Source organism: Lacerta agilis, chromosome 2 (genome assembly GCF_009819535.1).
Source record: "Lacerta agilis isolate rLacAgi1 chromosome 2, rLacAgi1.pri, whole genome shotgun sequence".
NCBI lineage: Eukaryota > Metazoa > Chordata > Lepidosauria > Squamata > Lacertidae > Lacerta > Lacerta agilis.
In genome coordinates, this window is record NC_046313.1 from 112,887,774 (window position 1) to 112,905,282 (window position 17,509).

Sequence of the window (17,509 nt, forward strand, 5' to 3'; positions counted from 1 at the left end):
ATAAATGATGTTTTATTAAACTGTGGCTTAGTGATATCTGTGAAACTAACCCAGCATTTTAACTATGGTCTGTTAAATATTATTAAAAGTCACTTGTTTGCTCACCCAGACCTTAAATTATATTATGAGGCTGCTTGTTTGGTATGGACCAGGGACTGGATAAAACTGGGAAAGGAAGAAGCCTTAGATTTGGAAGGTCATGTCAACAGATATGGATAGCACGCACATCTTTGGTATGGGAAAGGAAAGGGATATAAAGGATTCTATAATCATATAATTAGGAGATCATTAATGAGAGTGTGGGAAAGATATAGAGTTTTAATAGAGTAAAAAACACCTTGGTGGCTATCACCAGTTGAGGCTTCACTACCCAGACCGCTTGGCAAAAGGGAAAAGTGGCCTGCATACAGAAACTTACTGAGAGATCAAGAAGGCAAATGGAAATTAAAAGATTATGAGGAAATAAAAGAGTATGTTCAGAGTTGGTTACATTACAGACAACTAAATGAGATGTACAAGGAAGATAACAGAAAAGGGTTCAGTTATACAATTTCTAGATTTCAAAAAGGTAGAAGAAGATGTGAAGTTACTGAAGAAAGCTTACAGTATTCTGTTAGAATGGGAAACAAAAGATGGAAGAGGTTAAATTGGTAATGATTAAATGGGCACATGATTTAGGACATAATATACAATTTGAGGACTGGAAAAAGCTATGGAAAGTGGATTTGAAATTCACAGATAGTTCTTTGCTGAAGGAAAATTAAATGAAAATGATGTATAGATGGTACACTACACCAGTTAAAATGGCAAAAATGTAAAATGGGTCAAATATATATTGGAAATGTAAAGAAAAAGAAGGGACCTTTTATACTATGTGGTGGGAATGTAGAGAAGGCGAAAGATATTGGGAAATGATATACCATGAATTTTAAAAAGGTTTGAAATGACATTTGTTAAAAAGCCGGAAGCATTTCTATTAGGAATTTTAGGTCAAGATCTGCCAAAACAAAAGAGAATTTGTTTATGTATGTTCCAACGAAGGAACAATGGCAAGAAAAGCTGATGAACTATGCGGAAATGCAAAGCTAACATATAAAATACGAGAGGACAACTGGGACTTTAAGGAAGAATGGGAACTTTTTACAAATTATCTGAAAAAGCAACAAAGAGACAAACTCATTGGCAGAGTTTGAATAAACATACACAAACTTTTTATTAGTAGAATATGAATAATCAGGGAAATGATTTGTACAACTTTTATAACATGCAGAAATAACATGAATAAGTAAATCAGAAAAGGAAGCTGAGGGAAGACCGGGGAGGGTGGGAGAGGGAGGGGGTGGGAGGAAGGGGAGTGGGGGGAAGGGGTAAAATGTAATTGGTTGTAATACTGACAAAATATACGGATTTAAATTTTTCTTAATAAAAAAATATTTTTTAAAAGAAGAAGTCACTTATTAACAAAAGTTTGTAATCCTCATTTGACATTAGCCAGGGTTTTGTGTTGTATGTGAATGCAGGAATTTACTGCTAAAAGCTACAGAGCCATGAATGAAGAGGGGCCAACAATGGAAATGGTTCTCAAGGTTTGGCTGCTCTGATGTTAAGTGACCATCTGCCCAGTGCCTCGGCTTCAGCTATGGCTTGTTAACTATGGTTCACCTTGACAGTAATAAACCACAGCTTAGCATTATGTGAGAGCCAAGCCAGTGAATCCTAGGAATGTTGGCAGCATGGAATGATCGTGTCAAAAGATTCACACTGAAGGAACATCCCACAGTATAAATAACTAAGACCAGAACAAACCAAGAACAAACTTAGTTGGTCTCTAAGGTGCTACTGGAAGGAATTATTATTATTATTATTATTATTTTATTTTGACTATGGCAGACCAACACGTAACTAAGCAATTGAACACTAGATTCAAAGGCGGAAGTGACTCCGGGGAAAATTTTCAGAGCTTCAGTAAGCAAACTGAAAAATTAATGGGTTCTTTTTGGCATTTTCGTAAAAAAAAGCTAAACTTCAGGTTTGTTTGTTTAAAAAAAGTTCCATAATATTTGGGTCTTCCTGGAAAAAACTCAGCAACTTTTACTTTTTGAAATACGGCAATCCTAATAGTAAGAAGCAGAGGGAACTTCAGGGTGGTGGACCATTGTCAGCCTGTGGCAGAAAGACATGCCAATTGTAAGGGGATACGGTTGAAATCGACATCTCCCACATGCTCCTACTGAAATATATTTTAAAAAACCAGGATAGCGAACAGGTTCAGAAGTGGCAGCAGCATAAAGTTTGAGAGCGAGAGACAGAATAGCTCATCTCTTATTACATATTGACAGTGACTTCCTCCAAGGAAATGTTTCGGCAGTGCCGGATTAAACCATGTGGAAGCCAGCCATGAAGTAACTCTTCAGGAGATGGGTCACAGCTGAGTACTGTGTATGTGTATGCACAAAGTCAGATCTGTTCAGATCACCACACATTTTGGCCAGCCTTCCCTGCAGGGTTGTTGTGCATGATGGAAGAAGAAGAAGAAGAAGAAGAAGAAGAAGAAGAAGAAGAAGAGTTTGGATTTGATATCCCGCTTTTCACTACCCTAAGGGAGTCTCAAAGCGGCTAACATTCTCCTTTCCCTTCCTCCCCCACAACAAAAACTCTGTGAGGTGAGTGGGGCTGAGAGACTTCAGAGAAGTGTGACTAGCCCAAGGTCACCCAGCAGCTGCATGTGGAGGAGCGGAGACGCGAACCTGGTTCCCCAGATTACAAGTCTACCACTCTTAATCACTACACCACATGGTGCCTGGCCGTCCCTGGTGGGGTTTAAATGCAATCCATTAAGATGAATGGTCTAAACTAAACCCGAGCTCCCCCGTCCCCGGGCAGCATAATCCGCAGCCTCCCTGCTGCCCAGAGATTGCGATTGTTTCACTGACGATTCGTTAAATTATTCTATATGATCGACGCTGCATTTGGGATGTTCCATTATGTTCTATCTTGTTGTTGTTATTTAATGCTTGTAAGCAGCTTTGGGATTCGTTTGAATGGAAACTGGCACAGAAATATTTATAATGCAATCAAACGACATAGCTGTCAACTTTCGGATTTGAAAATAAGGGATCAGCAGCCTCACCTATGACAGTCACATGGCAGTGGTGGGCGGAGCCTGAAGCAAAAGTGGGCAGAGCACATCAGCCACACATGCAAAATAAAAATGGTTAAGGATTCTCCTTCATTGGGAGATTTTTACACAGATGTTGGGTGTCATGGATGTATGAACTAATTTGAGATTCCGGCATTGCAGAGGGTTGGACTAGATGACCCTTGGCATCCAATGCCTGTCAGTGATCCAGACAAGATTTTTATTTTACCAAGTGTGTGGTGGGTGCTTTTTCTTTGGGGGGGGGGAGGCTGCTTATTCTCTGCCAGCAGCCTCCCCCCCCTGCGAAAGGAGCCAGGCTGCACGAGGCGGCTGTAATAAGAAAAAATCTGCCCTTATTCCCTTATGGGGTACACAAGAGCCCTTGCAAAGTCCTCTGCAGGTTCTCCATTGGTAGGAGTAAAAAACAGAGGCCAACCAGAGAAGATTGAGAAGCAAAGCATTGATCTTTATTGAAGCTGTTGCAACAGCTGTGATTTTCGGGGGGGGGGGAGACCCAGAACAAAGCAGGCATGCTCTTATAAAGACATTTCAAAATTTCTATGCTCCACAAATAACCCAGAGATGCATTTTAAATAAAAGGCCCCAGGCGGGGGGGGGGGGTTAAGGCCAAAGGCCCCAGGCCTACTCTGTCCATTGAAGACGAAGTCCAGGGATGTCCTCTTCGTAGAAGCTCTGGAGCAGATTCAAAGCTCCACACGGCTTCAAAACTAGGAGCTCTAGGAGGGACCAGCGAGTGGCAGCTGAAGCGGCCAATGAAGGCTCAGCTCCCCTGCCTTGCAGCATCCAATCCCTAAAGGCAGGAGGCGGGATTTCTTCGCTGCAGCCTTTAACCCTTCATTGCCCGTGACTTGTGAGCAGAAAAAAAAGCATTCAGAACTTGCTTTTAAATACGGGATTAAACGGGATTATCAAACAAACGGGATAAAGGCGTGAAAAGCAATTAAAAACGTGATAATCCCGGGGAAAACGGGACACTTGACACCTCTGAAAATCGACGCCAAGGGAGATTTGAATGGAAGGCGGAGAGAAGCAAGAGCCGAACTCTCCGCAAAAGGCGAATTCTCCCGGAAGAGAGAGAGCCCGGCGCCACCTGCAGGCTGGGAGCCGCCACGACAAGCAAGAAGGTAATAATAGTAGCAACATTCCGCCCTTCTTTCCCCTCCCCTTCCAATCAGCGCGGAGCAGCAGGACGTTCTAGGTCCTCCCTTCGCGGTGGCTGCTGGGAGTCGTAGTTTCATCCCGCCACCAGGACGGCGAGATTCCGCGGCAGCCGCGCTCGGCGGCACTAGCCTTCCCGTCATGCCTTGGAGAGAGAGAGAGATAGAGAGAGAGAGAGAGAGAGGCGCGGAGGGCGGCGGCGGAGGAGAAGGAAGACTGCCGAGCGGCTTGAGGTGGGCGCAGCGGGGAGGGGGGGGCCTGAGGTTTCTGGAGGCCGCAAAGGGGGCCTCGGGGGATGATGGTGGTGGGGGGGAGGGAAGGGTCGCTGAATCAGACCAGTGGTCCAGCTAGCTCAGTATTGCCTGCACGGGCTGGCAGCAGCTCCCCCTGATGGCGCGCCCAGGGCTCTTCCCAGGGGATGGAGCCTGGGACCTTCTGCATGCCAAGCAGGTGCTCTGCCCGGGAGCCTTCCCCCGAAGTGTAGGAATCTGCTTCCCACTGAATCTTGCAAAGGAGGCGACTGGAATCGCACAAGGATTGGGGTATGGAGGTTTCCACAAAACTCCCTGCGCCCCAGTCCATTGTTCAGAGCAACAGTGTTGCCCACACAGACTGGCAGCGGCCTTCTGCATGCAAAGCATCCACCGCCCTTCCCCAAGATGCCCATCGTTTGCTGCCCTCCTGATCACTCTGCCTTGGCCTAAAAGTCCTGATGGCACCAATAGGGCTGGGTGGAATCAAATTTTCATTCTCTTCCCAGGCTCTGGCTGCCTCCCTCCCTTTTGTTCTCTGCCATCCCTGGCTGGATTTCTTCTCTCCCCTAGAGGCCCTTCCCAAGCCCTTCCCCTGCCTTGGGATTCCCTTCCACCTGCCTCCCTGTTTCTGGGAGACCCCTGCACCCAAAGGCCCTTTGCGCTCATCAAAGCTCCCTTTGGAGCCGAATCTGGCAAGAGTGGGGCTTTGGGAGAATGGTGGCTTTTCTTACATTCTTCCTTCCAGCGTTGCACTACCTGTTCAGTCCAGGTGTCTCCAGGTAGGGCTTGGAAAAGGCTGAAACCCCAGAGAGCTGCTGCCGGTTTGTGTAGGAAATAGCGAGCTGAATGGGCCAATTCCTGTGTTCCCGGCCATGCAGAGTTTCACCATGGCGCTCTCTGCTAAGCTGGGAGTTCCCTGAGGCCTCTCCCTTTTGGATTGGGACACCAGTTGTAGGTTTGTGTTGGGATGCAGATGTAGGATTGAGATCTGGGTTGGGGAATTAGCCATCGTGGGAGTGGGATAGAGGAAAGTCCCTGTGTGTGTGTGTGTGCAGATGGGGTGAGGCCCTTAGAAAGAGGGGGAAACCCCAGGGTCATTCCACATCAGATCAATGCAAAAAACAAGGGTTTCGCCACCCACCGCCTCGGATTTTGATGAAACTTTGTGTACACCCTTACCTTATGGTTGAAATAAACCCCCTTAAAAATTTTCCTGTATCTCAAACGGTTTTTAATTTTATAGCACTTCAAGGTTTCATGAAATCTGTGTTTCTGTCCCTCTTGAGATCCTCGGGCTTGTGTGTATTTTATTATATTTTCTCCATAACCAATGATCAGATCTCTTTGAAATATTACACAGAGCTCAATAACATGATGAGGATTTCAGGAAAAAATACACCAGCACTCAAAAGATTTTATAAATATAATATACCTGGTCACCGTTTTCAATCTTTTCCCACTGCCTACCTTATTTTGTCTATTTTTCTTAAATAATCCAATTTTACCTTAATTTATAGTACATTACAAACGTTACTCAAACCCTGCCGAAGTTTTTAGTTGTTTACAGTGTTCTCTTAAGTACATTGTGAATTTTCCCCATTCCTTCCTAAATTTCTTCTCTTCCTGGTTTCTGATTTTCCCAGTCAATTTGGCCATTTCGGCGTAGTCCATTGTCTACATCAGCCATTTGTCTCTGGTCAGGAGTTTTATCTTCTTTTCATCTCTGGGCCAGTAGAATCCGTGCTGCTGTCGTCGCATACATGAATAATCGTCTCTGATGCTTTCCTAGCAGATTACCAAACATTCAAAAAGGAGAGATATAGTAGTCATGGGAGACTTCAGGTACTCCAACATCAGTCCAGGAATCTGTGCTATCCTGCAGGGAGGGGTGAAACACAATTCCACCTACAAAAGTTTCGAGCTAGTCATAGCCATACTGCTTCATTCCCAATCAGTGCCGCTCTCATACCTTCCTGCTGTAATCCTATAATTTTTCATACCACAAACGTATTGGTTTATTTGTTTCTTTTGTCCCTCTTTTGTTGCTCTAATAACGTGGGGATTTGGGGAAGCATCACAGAACGAATAAGATACTATGATTCCACAGGGGAACTTGAAGTCACTTCAACTTAACTGCCTCTTTGGAGTGCTAAAGAGAGAGCCAGTTTGGTGTAGTGGTTAAGAGCGGTAGACTTGTAATCTGGTGAACCGGGTTCGCGTCTCCCCTCCTCCACATGCAGCTGCTGGGCGACCTTGGGCTGGTCACACTTCTTTGAAGTCTCTCAGCCCCACTCGCCTCACAGAGTGTTTGTTGTGGGGGAGGAAGGGAAAGGAGAATGTTAGCTGCTTTGAGACTCCTTCAGGTAGTGAAAAGCGGGATATTAAATCCAAACTCTTCTTCTTCTTCTAAAATACCTGTGAGATAAATCTCTTCCCTTTTTCTGTTTTCAGTGTTTGGTGATCTTTGAGGAGGTGGCTGTGTGTTTCACAGAGGAGGAGGAGGAGGAGCCCTCCTGGATCCAGGCCAGAGGGCCTTCCACAGGGACATCATGGAGGAGAATTACAGGAATCTGGCCCTTCTAGGTAAGTCTCCTTCTTCTCTTGGCCCAAAGTTTCTCGCACACCCAGGACAGCACCATAAGATCACAACACAGGGTCTCAGTTGGAGTTGTTCCTGCTGCTTTTGAGCCAGTGTGATGTAGTGGTTAAGAGTGGTATACTCGTAATCTGGTGAACTGGGTTCGCGTCTCCCCTCCTCCACATGCAGCTGCTGGGTGACCTTGGGCTAGTCACACTTCTTTGAAGTCTCTCAGCCCCACTCTCCTCACAGAGTGTTTGTTGTGGGGGAGGAAGGGAAAGGAGAATGTTAGCCGCTTTGAGACTCCTTCGGGTAGTGAAAAGCGGGATATCAAATCCAAACTCTTCTTCTCTGTTGACTGCAGGTGCTGTGGATGAAACATGTGGCCTGATGCATAATGAGGGCTGGATACAGTTAAATAGTTGAGATGCTAGGGTGTAAAACAAATCCCACGAGTGCAATGTGCCCATTTTCATCCTCTCTTCCGCTTTTGTGCCCCTCTAAATCAGGTCTGGCAGATGGGGAGAACCCCAGGAATGGTGTGGGGGAACTAGGAAATGGGAGGTTGTTTTATGTGACAAGTCTTGTGCAATGTCAAATTCACTCTGAGCTTCCAGAGCTCTATAATATACAGTGAACAACCTTGAGTTTTGAGGGTCTGGTCTGCCCTCACCACTGTCCACGGAGCAAATTTCTCTGACCTCCCAAGACCCCACTGATTTTACCAGCAGAGACAAAAAGATGAAAGATACTGGAGCGGACCCAGCCCTGGGATAGGTGCAGCCCAGTGCTCTGAGGAGGAAAACCGACTCTTCCCTGGTTCTCAGATTGATTATTTGATATACACAGTTCAGCTGTGAGATGGGGGCTGTGTGTGTGTGTGTGTGTGTACAAGCAAAGGTGTATGTGTGAGACAATATGGACTGGCCAGATCCACCTTTGGCTACACTTACTGTCGTCATGCGCCCCCCAGAAACATTGGTCAAGGGGGAATGTGGCCATCAACCTTCCCTGCTCTTTACATACGCCACATAAGCAGCTAGTTTTTGCCCATCAACAGTGGCTGCCTCCTGACTATCCTTCCTCTTCTCTGTTTTAGATAGCTGTTAATTGGAATTGTTCCGTAATTTGGGTATCCGTTCCTCCCTGATCAGGTTCCTCTTTGTGTTCCTGCAGGTGATCAGAAGGAGAGCAGTCAAGAGAATGAACCCCAGAGAATTAAAACTGAAGCAGAAGAGAATGTGAGGAAGGATGCTGCTGTTCCAGGTGGTCCTAGCTTCAATGAAATTTCAATGCTGGAAGGACCTTACACAGGCAAGAAAGAGGAAAGTGTCTCCCTTTGTGCAAAAAACCCAACTAGAATATCAAGCCTTAGCACCATTGGAAGAAAACATGATGGGGATAAACGGTTTCAATGTTCAGAGTGTGGAAGAAGTTTTAACTACAAATCACATCTTCTTGTACATGAAAGAATCCACACAGAAGATAAACCGTATAAATGTTCAGAGTGCGGAAAGAGTTTTTGTCTGAGCTACAACCTTCTCACTCATCAAAGAATCCACACTGGAGAAAAACCATATAAGTGCTCAGTGTGTGGAAAGAGTTTCACTCAGAGCAGTACGCTTTTTAATCACCAAAGAATCCACACAGGAGAGAATACACATACATGTCCCAGTTGTGGAAAGTGCTTCAGCCAGAAAATTGACCTTCTTAGTAATCAAAGATTCCACACAGGGGAGAAACTGTATAAATGCTTAGAGTGTGGAAAGAGCTTCACTCAGAGCTCTTCACTCAGAGGCGAGAAACGGTATAAATGTTCAGAGTGCGGAAAGTGTTTCCGTCTGAGCTCCAACCTTCTTACCCATCAAAGAATCCACACTGGAGAAAAACCATATAAGTGCTCAGTGTGTGGAAAGAGCTTCACTGACCGTAGTAGCTTTTCTCGTCATCAGAGAATCCACACAGGAGAGAAGCCACATAAATGTTCCAATTGTGGAAAGTGCTTTAGCCAGAACAGTCGCCTTCTTAGTCATCAAAGAATCCACACGGGAGAGAAACCATATAAATGCTTAGAGTGTGGAAAGAGCTTCACTCAGAGCAGTACGCTTTTTAATCACCAAAGAATCCACACAAAGAGGCCACATAAATGTTCCAGTTGTGGAAAGTGCTTCAGCCAGCAAAGTAACCTTCTTAGTCATCAAAGAATCCACACAGGAGAGAAACCGTATAAATGCCCAGAGTGCGGAAAGAGCTTCACTCATAGCAAAAGTCTTCGTAGTCATCAGAGACTTCATGCAGGTGAGAAACCATTTAAATGTGCCGAGTGTGGGAAAAGCTTCAGTCATGGCAGCAACCTTACTTATCATGAAAGAACCCACACAGGTGAAAGACCTTATAAGTGCTCAGAGTGTGGAAATAACTTCACTGACCGTGCTGGCCTTTCTCGTCATCAGAGAATCCACACAGGAGAGAAGCCACATAAATGTTCCATTTGTGGAAAGTGTTTCATCCATAACAGTATCCTTCTTAGTCATCAAAGAATCCACACGGGGGAGAAACCATATAAATGCTTAGAGTGTGGGAAGAGCTTCACTCAGAGCAGTACGCTTTTTAATCACCAAAGAATCCACACAGGGGAGAAGCCGTATAAATGCTTAGTGTGTGAGAAGAGCTTTGCTCAGAGTAATGGCCTTCGTTATCATCAGAGGCTCCATACAGGTGGGTGTGAGGAAAGCTTTACACACAGGGGAGAAGATTGTTTGAACAACTGTTAAATGATATGGGTCTACCTGTGTTGGAGCCAGTCACAATATTTGAGGACAACCAGACCTGTATTCATATGGCTGAGTCCAAGAAAGTCCAACAGAGATCTATTTCCCCCCCCAAAAAAAATTATTAATTTTTAACATAACCCAAACAAAACACTACAAAACACTACATAGAATAAAAAACAGTATAACAAACTACAAACAAAAACACTTATTTAAACCTATCTATCCTTTATAACATTGTAAATTGACTCCCTCACATCCTCTCCGTCTGCTTTCCTTGTAAATCATCTTTAGTAATTTCTTTACCTTTTTCTATTCTCATATTTATACTCTAATCATCTTCTCTTATTTAATAACCTTAACATTGCTTCATCTTATCTAACCTCTATATCTGCAGCCTAACTGTTTCTTCCTGCTTGTTTTAAATATTATTTTTTGCATACTTCTTCAAATATACTCTAAATTTAGTCCAATCTTTCTGCACCATGTTGTCCCTCTGGTCTCGGAGTTTCCCGGTCAGTTCAGCAAGCTCCATATAGTCCATCATTTTCATCTGCCATTCTTCAATTGTTGGTAGATCCTCTGTCTTCCAGTTTTTAGCTAATAAAATTCTTGCTGCTGTTGTGGCATACATAAAGACTGTTCTGTCCTCGCTTGGGATTTCACAGTTTAAAATACCTAGTAGAAAGGCTTCTGGTTTTTTACTAAATGTAATTTTCAACATCTTTTTCAACTCATTATATATCTTCTCCCAGAACCCTTCTACTTTCAGGCACGTCCACCACATATGAAAAAATGTCCCTTCTACTTGTTTACATTTCCAGCATTTGTTACATTGTCCATGATACATTTTTGCCAACTTAACCGGGGTTAAATACCACCTATACATCATTTTCATAACATTTTCTCTTAGGCTATTACATGCTGAAAATTTTATACCTGTCTTCCATAGTCTTTCCCAATCTTCTAACATGATGTTATGCCCTATATCCTTTGCCCAATTGATCATTACAGATTTTACCATCTCATCTTTCGTATGCCACTCCAGCAATATATTGCACATTCTGGAAAGGTTTTTAACCTTTGGTTCTATCAGTTCCATGTCCAACTTAGATTTCTCTGACCGAAAGCCATACAGTCCAACAGAGATATAAACACGTGGAACTCATATTTCATTATGTAAGCGACCACGTGGAACGGAAACTAATTGAATTACAATTCTGCCCCACAGAAAAAAATTCTGACAGATATACTGAGAAAGCCTCTTGCAGCACGTAAATGTGAATAATTGGTGAAACTGCTAGGTTTTCTGCCATCAAATGAAGCCAATATCATGAACAAAATTAAAGAAGGGGTGTTTCAGTAGCTTGGTATGAGAAAGGGTTAATTTCCTTGAGGAGCGTAAATCACCCCTGGGTGAGCTAAACAAGGAGCAAGGTAAGCCAAGCCAGTTGCTATGGTAATGGCCCAGTGCCCCTATATCTCTGATTAATGCATGTCAGCTCAGTAGTAGAGTCTATTAGTTGTCCAGTGCTATGTCCTGAATTGGTGAGTTAACTTAGAATAATGGAAATGCCTTGTACTCTTATGTATCTATATATATCTGTATCTGCAGAAGCCTACAAGCTGTGTATATCTATGTCTGGAACTGTTTTCCTGAGCCTCATCTTCTGCAACAGTAAACTATTTGGATCTTGAGCTGCTTCTGTGTGGCGACTGCATTATTATCTCAATATATGTTTCCCATTTCGAGCTGCAACAGTGGATCAAGGTTCAGATACCGGTAAAAAAAATCCGGGCTGGATTGTGAATCGTCGCCAAGTGGATCAAGAAACACCATGTCTTTTGGGTGTAACTAAATAAATAGTGAAGTTTTTTTAATGTGTGGTGTTTTATTGTGTTTTTAATATTCTGTTGGGAGCCGCCCAGGGTGGCTGGGGGAACCAAGCCAGATGGGCGGGGTATAAATAATACTGTAAATTGTTACAGGTGGGTAGCCGTGTTGGTCTGCCATAGTCAAAACAAAATAGAAAATTCTTTCCAGTAGCACCTTATAGACCAACTTGAGTTTGTTCTTGGTATGAGCTTTCGTGTGCATGCACACTTCTTCAGATACACTGAAACAGAAGTCACCAGATCCTTAAATATAGTGAGGGAGTGGGGAGGGGTATTACTCAGAAGGGTGGTGGGAATGGGTGATCAGCTGATAGGTGTGGAAAACCTGCGCAATTAGTCTTGCAGGGAAAGGCAAGGGGTGAGATGGCTAAAGATAGCTTTGTCATGTATAATGAGATAAGAATCCAATGTCTTTGTTCAGACCAGGTTTCTCCATGGTTTTAAGTTTGGTGATTAGTTGCAATTCAGCCACTTCTCTTTCCAGTCTATTTCTGAAATTTCTTTGTATTAAGACAGCTACTTTGAGATCTTTTATAGAATGTCCTGGGAGATTGAAGTGTTCTCCTACTGGTTTCTCTGTCCAAACCCTACGCCAAAGGATAAATGGACATAAATCTGATATCAGGAATCACAAGACAGAGAAACCAGTTGGTCTATAAGGTGCTACTGGAAAGAATTTTCTATTTTGTTTCGACTGTAAATTGTTGTTGTTACAACCAGTGCTTTTTCAGGGGGGACGCATCCCTCTAAACCTTTTGTGAATCTGAGTTTAGCCTCATTGAGAGGCAGTATTTCAATATGAGTAGGAAAATGAGAGCACCCCTAAACATTTTTTAAGGGGGAAAAGCTCCTATAACAACTTTATGGAGAGCAGACGTGCATAATGTATGGAGTCTGAAAAAATACTCTGCGACAGGAGAAGGATTTCTACATGGAAAGAACCCACTCATCTGAGCAGTGTGAAGCGATCTTACATTAACTCACAAACCTAATGCCACACAAACCATAAAGAAAAGCGGTTTAATTGCATGTTCTCAGCAAAAATCACAAGTAGGCAAACAAGAGGTAGGAGACCTTTGGGTGGCCTTTTTTTTGGTATGGTGGCACGGATATAACTACCCCACCTAACACTGTCCTTGAGAAAGAAGGAGTAATGAAGCCATGAGCAAAAAATATTCTGGCAGTCTGAATTTCTTCTGATTGACGGCTCTGGCTCCATTCCCCCTCCTCCCCGACCACATTATTGAGTTCTGCCCCTCAGCAATGTCACAAAGTTTAGCGGGGGTGTCAACCTCTTACTCTGAGGTCATCAATGTGGTGTCCTCAATCCCCAGTATGCCTGGCCTTCAATTAGCAGCAGCGAAAATTTAATATCCTTTCAAAAATCCACAATCCAGGGGAAATGGCGTGACCCTGTGGTTCAGTTCCAGTTTGCATTGGTTTGGTTTCCCTATACAGTCGTACCTTGGAAGTCGAACGGAATCCGTTCCGGAAGTCCGTTTGACTTCCAAAACGTTCGGAAACCAAAGCGTGGCTTCTGATTGGCTGCAGGAAGCTTAGCAGGAATAGGAGGAGAGCTTCTCTTGTGGAGCCAAAATGGGTTAAGTTGCAGGAAGCAAAGAGTAGGAATAAATCTTTCTCTAAATGGAGAGGTGGGTGGCGTTGTGGGTTAAACCACAGAACCTAGGGCTTGCTGATCAGAAGGTCGGCGGTTCAAGTCACCACGACGGGGTGAGCTCCTGTTGCTCGGTCCCTGCTCCTGCCAACCTAGCAGTTGAAACATCAAAGTGCAAGTAGATAAATAGGTACCGCTCCGTCGGGAAGGCAAATGGCGTTTCCGTGCACTGCTCTGGTTCGCCAGAAGCGGCTTAGTCATGCTGGCCACATGACCCGGAAGCTGTACGCCGGCTCCCTCGGCCAATAAAGTGAGATGAGCGCCACAACCCCAGAGTCATCCGCGACTGGACCTAATAGTCAGGGGTCCCTTTACCTTCAAAAGGAGAGGTGTGGAAAGTGGAATACCCCAAGAACCAAAGCATTTTTTACTTCTTCAGGTTTGCCGATAACACAAAATTGTCCAGGATAGTTGAAAAGGGATTATGAAGAGCTCCAAAAAGACAGTGTGAAGAGGCAAGCAAATGCAATTCAATGTAAACTAGTGTAAATTGATGCACTGCAGGCATGAGAGCGCATGGAATGCAGCCCCCAGGCTGAAAAATGTCCTCCTCCTGCAAGCCCACCCCCCCCAAAGGTTTGAAATTCTAGAATAAGTGTGGGAATATGTTTTATAGGTGCCTTTGCACCTGTTTATTTATGTTTATTTATGTTTAATTTGTGAAATCCTTCCGCCCTCGGAAGGAAGGGTAAAAGGATCCGACAGGCAACTCGCTGCATGGATCCTTCCGCGGTTAAAAAAGGCGCTCTAGTTTTAAATAAGGTAACGGTCATTAGTCTGTTTCCCGCTTAAACTTTGCACAGTAACAGGATTGTAATTGGTTGATATGCTTGTTATGACGTTGGTTGACCCTTCAATAAATAGCCGCCACTCCCTGTTGTGGTGTGGAGAAAGCGCGGGGCAAGCCGAGTGAGAACATCGTTGCGTGGCAAGCATAGAGAGAAAGAGAAACTGAAACCAACCACGCAGGGTAGCGGAAGGCTTCTTCACCAGACTGCAGTCTCCTTTGTGTTTATTTCATTTCGTTTTAAAACCTTTTATTTGGCCGTCTAGTTTTTGGCCATCGCTTAGTTTAGTTCTTCTTCTTCTCCGGAACCTTTGGAACTCACACATGCTCGCAGAAAACTTCAGAGGCAATCAATGACTTTCCGAACTCACAAGCTAAACCTTCAGATCGTAGCCAGCGGACCCTTTTCACGGCGCAGTGGGAGCGGGAACTCCAGCATTACTGGCCGTCCCGTCTGCTGGCTACCCCCACAAATAAGAAACTACCTTTTCCCCCTCAGCTGTAGTGTCTATTTGTGACATCACAAGCAGACCATACATAAACAGGGCTGGGGAAACAGCCTCACAATTTGGACATGGGTGGCATGCCAGTTTACGGCGTATTACGTCCGCCGGATTCACATTTTACTTTCCCTCTTTCCAAGTTTATCACTATGCAAATATGGTCATAAGCCCCATTAGACAAATTTATTGACACATAAGCAGAAGATTTTTTATTACAAGATTGTCCTAATATTGAATTCGTGCTGACTGCAAGTTGCCCTGCTTTTCGTGCTCTGACCATTTTTCAAGCTCAAGCTAGTTTCTTATCTGATAAAGTCAAGTGTGTTAACCACAAATCACAGCTATATGCAACCTCTGTGCGTCTAGGTTAAGCGTTTTTAATCCAAAGTCTTAATAAACCACTCTTAGACAAAGAAAAGGCAACAATCATTTCATTTCCTACAACCTTTATTTTACACCACTGTAAATTAAAAAATAATAATTGGTGTTTGTTGTTTAGAACCATCCGTGTAGCTCATTGGGTAAGGATAGGGGTGCCTGGCGTGCTCTGGTCCATGGGGTCACGAAGAGTCGGACACGACTGAACGACTGAACAACAACAACACGAGATTCCTGCAGGGGGTTGGACTCAAAGACCCTCGTAGTCCCTTCTAACTCTGCAATTCCATGATTCTGCGATCTAACTGCATTGCTTTCAAGCGAAATCATTCTCAGCACACTCAAAAACATTTCAAACACGTTCAAAGGTTTTCATAAAAAAACCAATCTTTATTAAATAATTTTTCAACTGAAATGGTCATACGATGTCAACAATCAAGCGTTAGAAACCACCCAAAATGGCATGAGATACAAAGTCCTTCTTCATGTTCCTGAGAGATTTGAATGGGAAAATCCTTTCCATTCCTGAATAATAAGGGGCAGTGGGGTGAGGGAGGCCGGGGGGCCACATCCACACCGTTTAAACGCCTATGAAGCTGCTTTAAACATTCATGACTTCTAACCCCAAAGAAACTGAGAGCTATAGTTTGAAAAGGGTGCTGAGAGTTGTTAGGAGACCCCCTTCTTCCCCTCCCAGAGCTACAATTCCCAGAGTTCCTAACACTAACCCTGACCTTTAACCTATAACCAGAGCTACAATTAAAAGAGTTCCCTGGCAAGAAGGGAACCCTACCTCTACCCCTCCCCCCGTAACCAGAACTACAATTCCCAGAGTTCCCTGAAAGAAGGAAGCCCTATCCCTCCCCCTCCCCCCTTAACCAGAACTACAATTCCCAGAGTTCCCTGAAAGAAGGAAGCCCTATCCCTCCCCCTCCCTCTACCCCTACCCCCTTAACCAGAACTACAATTAACAGAGTTCCCTGAAAAAAGGGAGCCCTATCCCTCCCCCTATCCCTACCCCTACCCCCTTAACCAGAACTACAATTCCCAGAGTTCCCTGAAAGAAGGGATCCCTATCCCTATCACTACCTCTACCCCTACCCCCTTAACCAGAACTACAATTCCCAGAGTTCCCTGGCAAGAAGGGAACCCTAACTCTAATCCTAACACTAACCCTTAACCCTTAACCAAAACTACGAATCCCAGAGTTCCCTGGTAAGGGAACCCTAATCCTAACTCTAATCCCAACACTAACCCTTAACCCTTAATCTAAACTACACTTCCCAGAGTTCCCTGGCAATAAGGGAACCCTACCCCATACCCCTACCCCTACCCACTACCCCCACTACCCCATCCCTACCCCCTACCTCTAACGCTAGCCCTAGCCTAGCCCTAACCCTCGTAACAAATCTCAGTCCCCTGAACAACCTACAGTTCCCAGAGTCCCCAAGGGGAAGCCATTCCTGTTTAAAGCGTCTTCATAGTACTTCCAATGGACGGTGCGCCTAATGTGGCCGAATGTTCCCTCCCTCTTTCTTTTCTTCTTCTCTCTCCCCACTGCCCCATCACTTGCAACGCAGCAGATGTCCGCCTGCAGTCTCCCTTCAAGGCTCCTTCTCTCGGGTCTGGCCACGGCCTTGTCCATTGCTGGCTGCCAGTATTTCGCATTCATTTCTCCGATGGAAATAGGGACGCCCTGCAGTTCTCTTCAAAGCTGCCAGTATTTCGCATTCATTTCTCCGAATGAAATAGGGACGTCCTGCGGTTCTCTTCAAAGCTGCCAGTATTTCCCATTTATTTCTCCGATGGAAATAGGGACGTTCTGCGGTTCTCTTCATGACTTTGCAGGCTGGATTCAGGGAAATCCTCACCGGATCCAGACATCCCTGTAAAGCAAAGGCAAACAGGTGAGTGGGATGGCCCCCATCCGACAGCATCCCCCCAGCCTCCTCCTCTGTTTGGCTGCCTGTTAACAAACAAGGCTTCCAAACCAGTTTCCATCCATCTCGACCAGCCAGCGTATCCACTAGTCTGAATGCAAACTCTTCTGACAACCCCACCAGCTGCAGCCTCGCCAGCCCCATTGCCAGACCTCAACTAGCTTCAGAGCTAAATATCAGCCCCCTTTGAGAAGCGATCCCACCGGCAAGTAAGCTTTGTACTTGCCTCCTTCTCCTTGCTCCACAGCATCCCAGCACCGGGCAATTGCCTCCTTCCGCTTGCCAGCTTGCCACCACAGGGCAGGAGGCCGCCACACCTGAGTGCCACCGAGCTGCCCATGCCTCTCTGGGGAGGGCAACTGCCAAGGCTTGCCCCTTGGCCCACATTTATACCCGCTCAGCTGCCAAA

General features: G+C 44.8%; 1 pseudogene; it reads left to right on the plus strand.

The window, feature by feature from the left end:
- The window catches only part of LOC117042830, a 41,455-nt pseudogene extending 31,432 nt beyond the window's left edge, over positions 1–10,023 (plus strand).
- Positions 10,024–17,509: the final 7,486 nt, after the last annotated feature.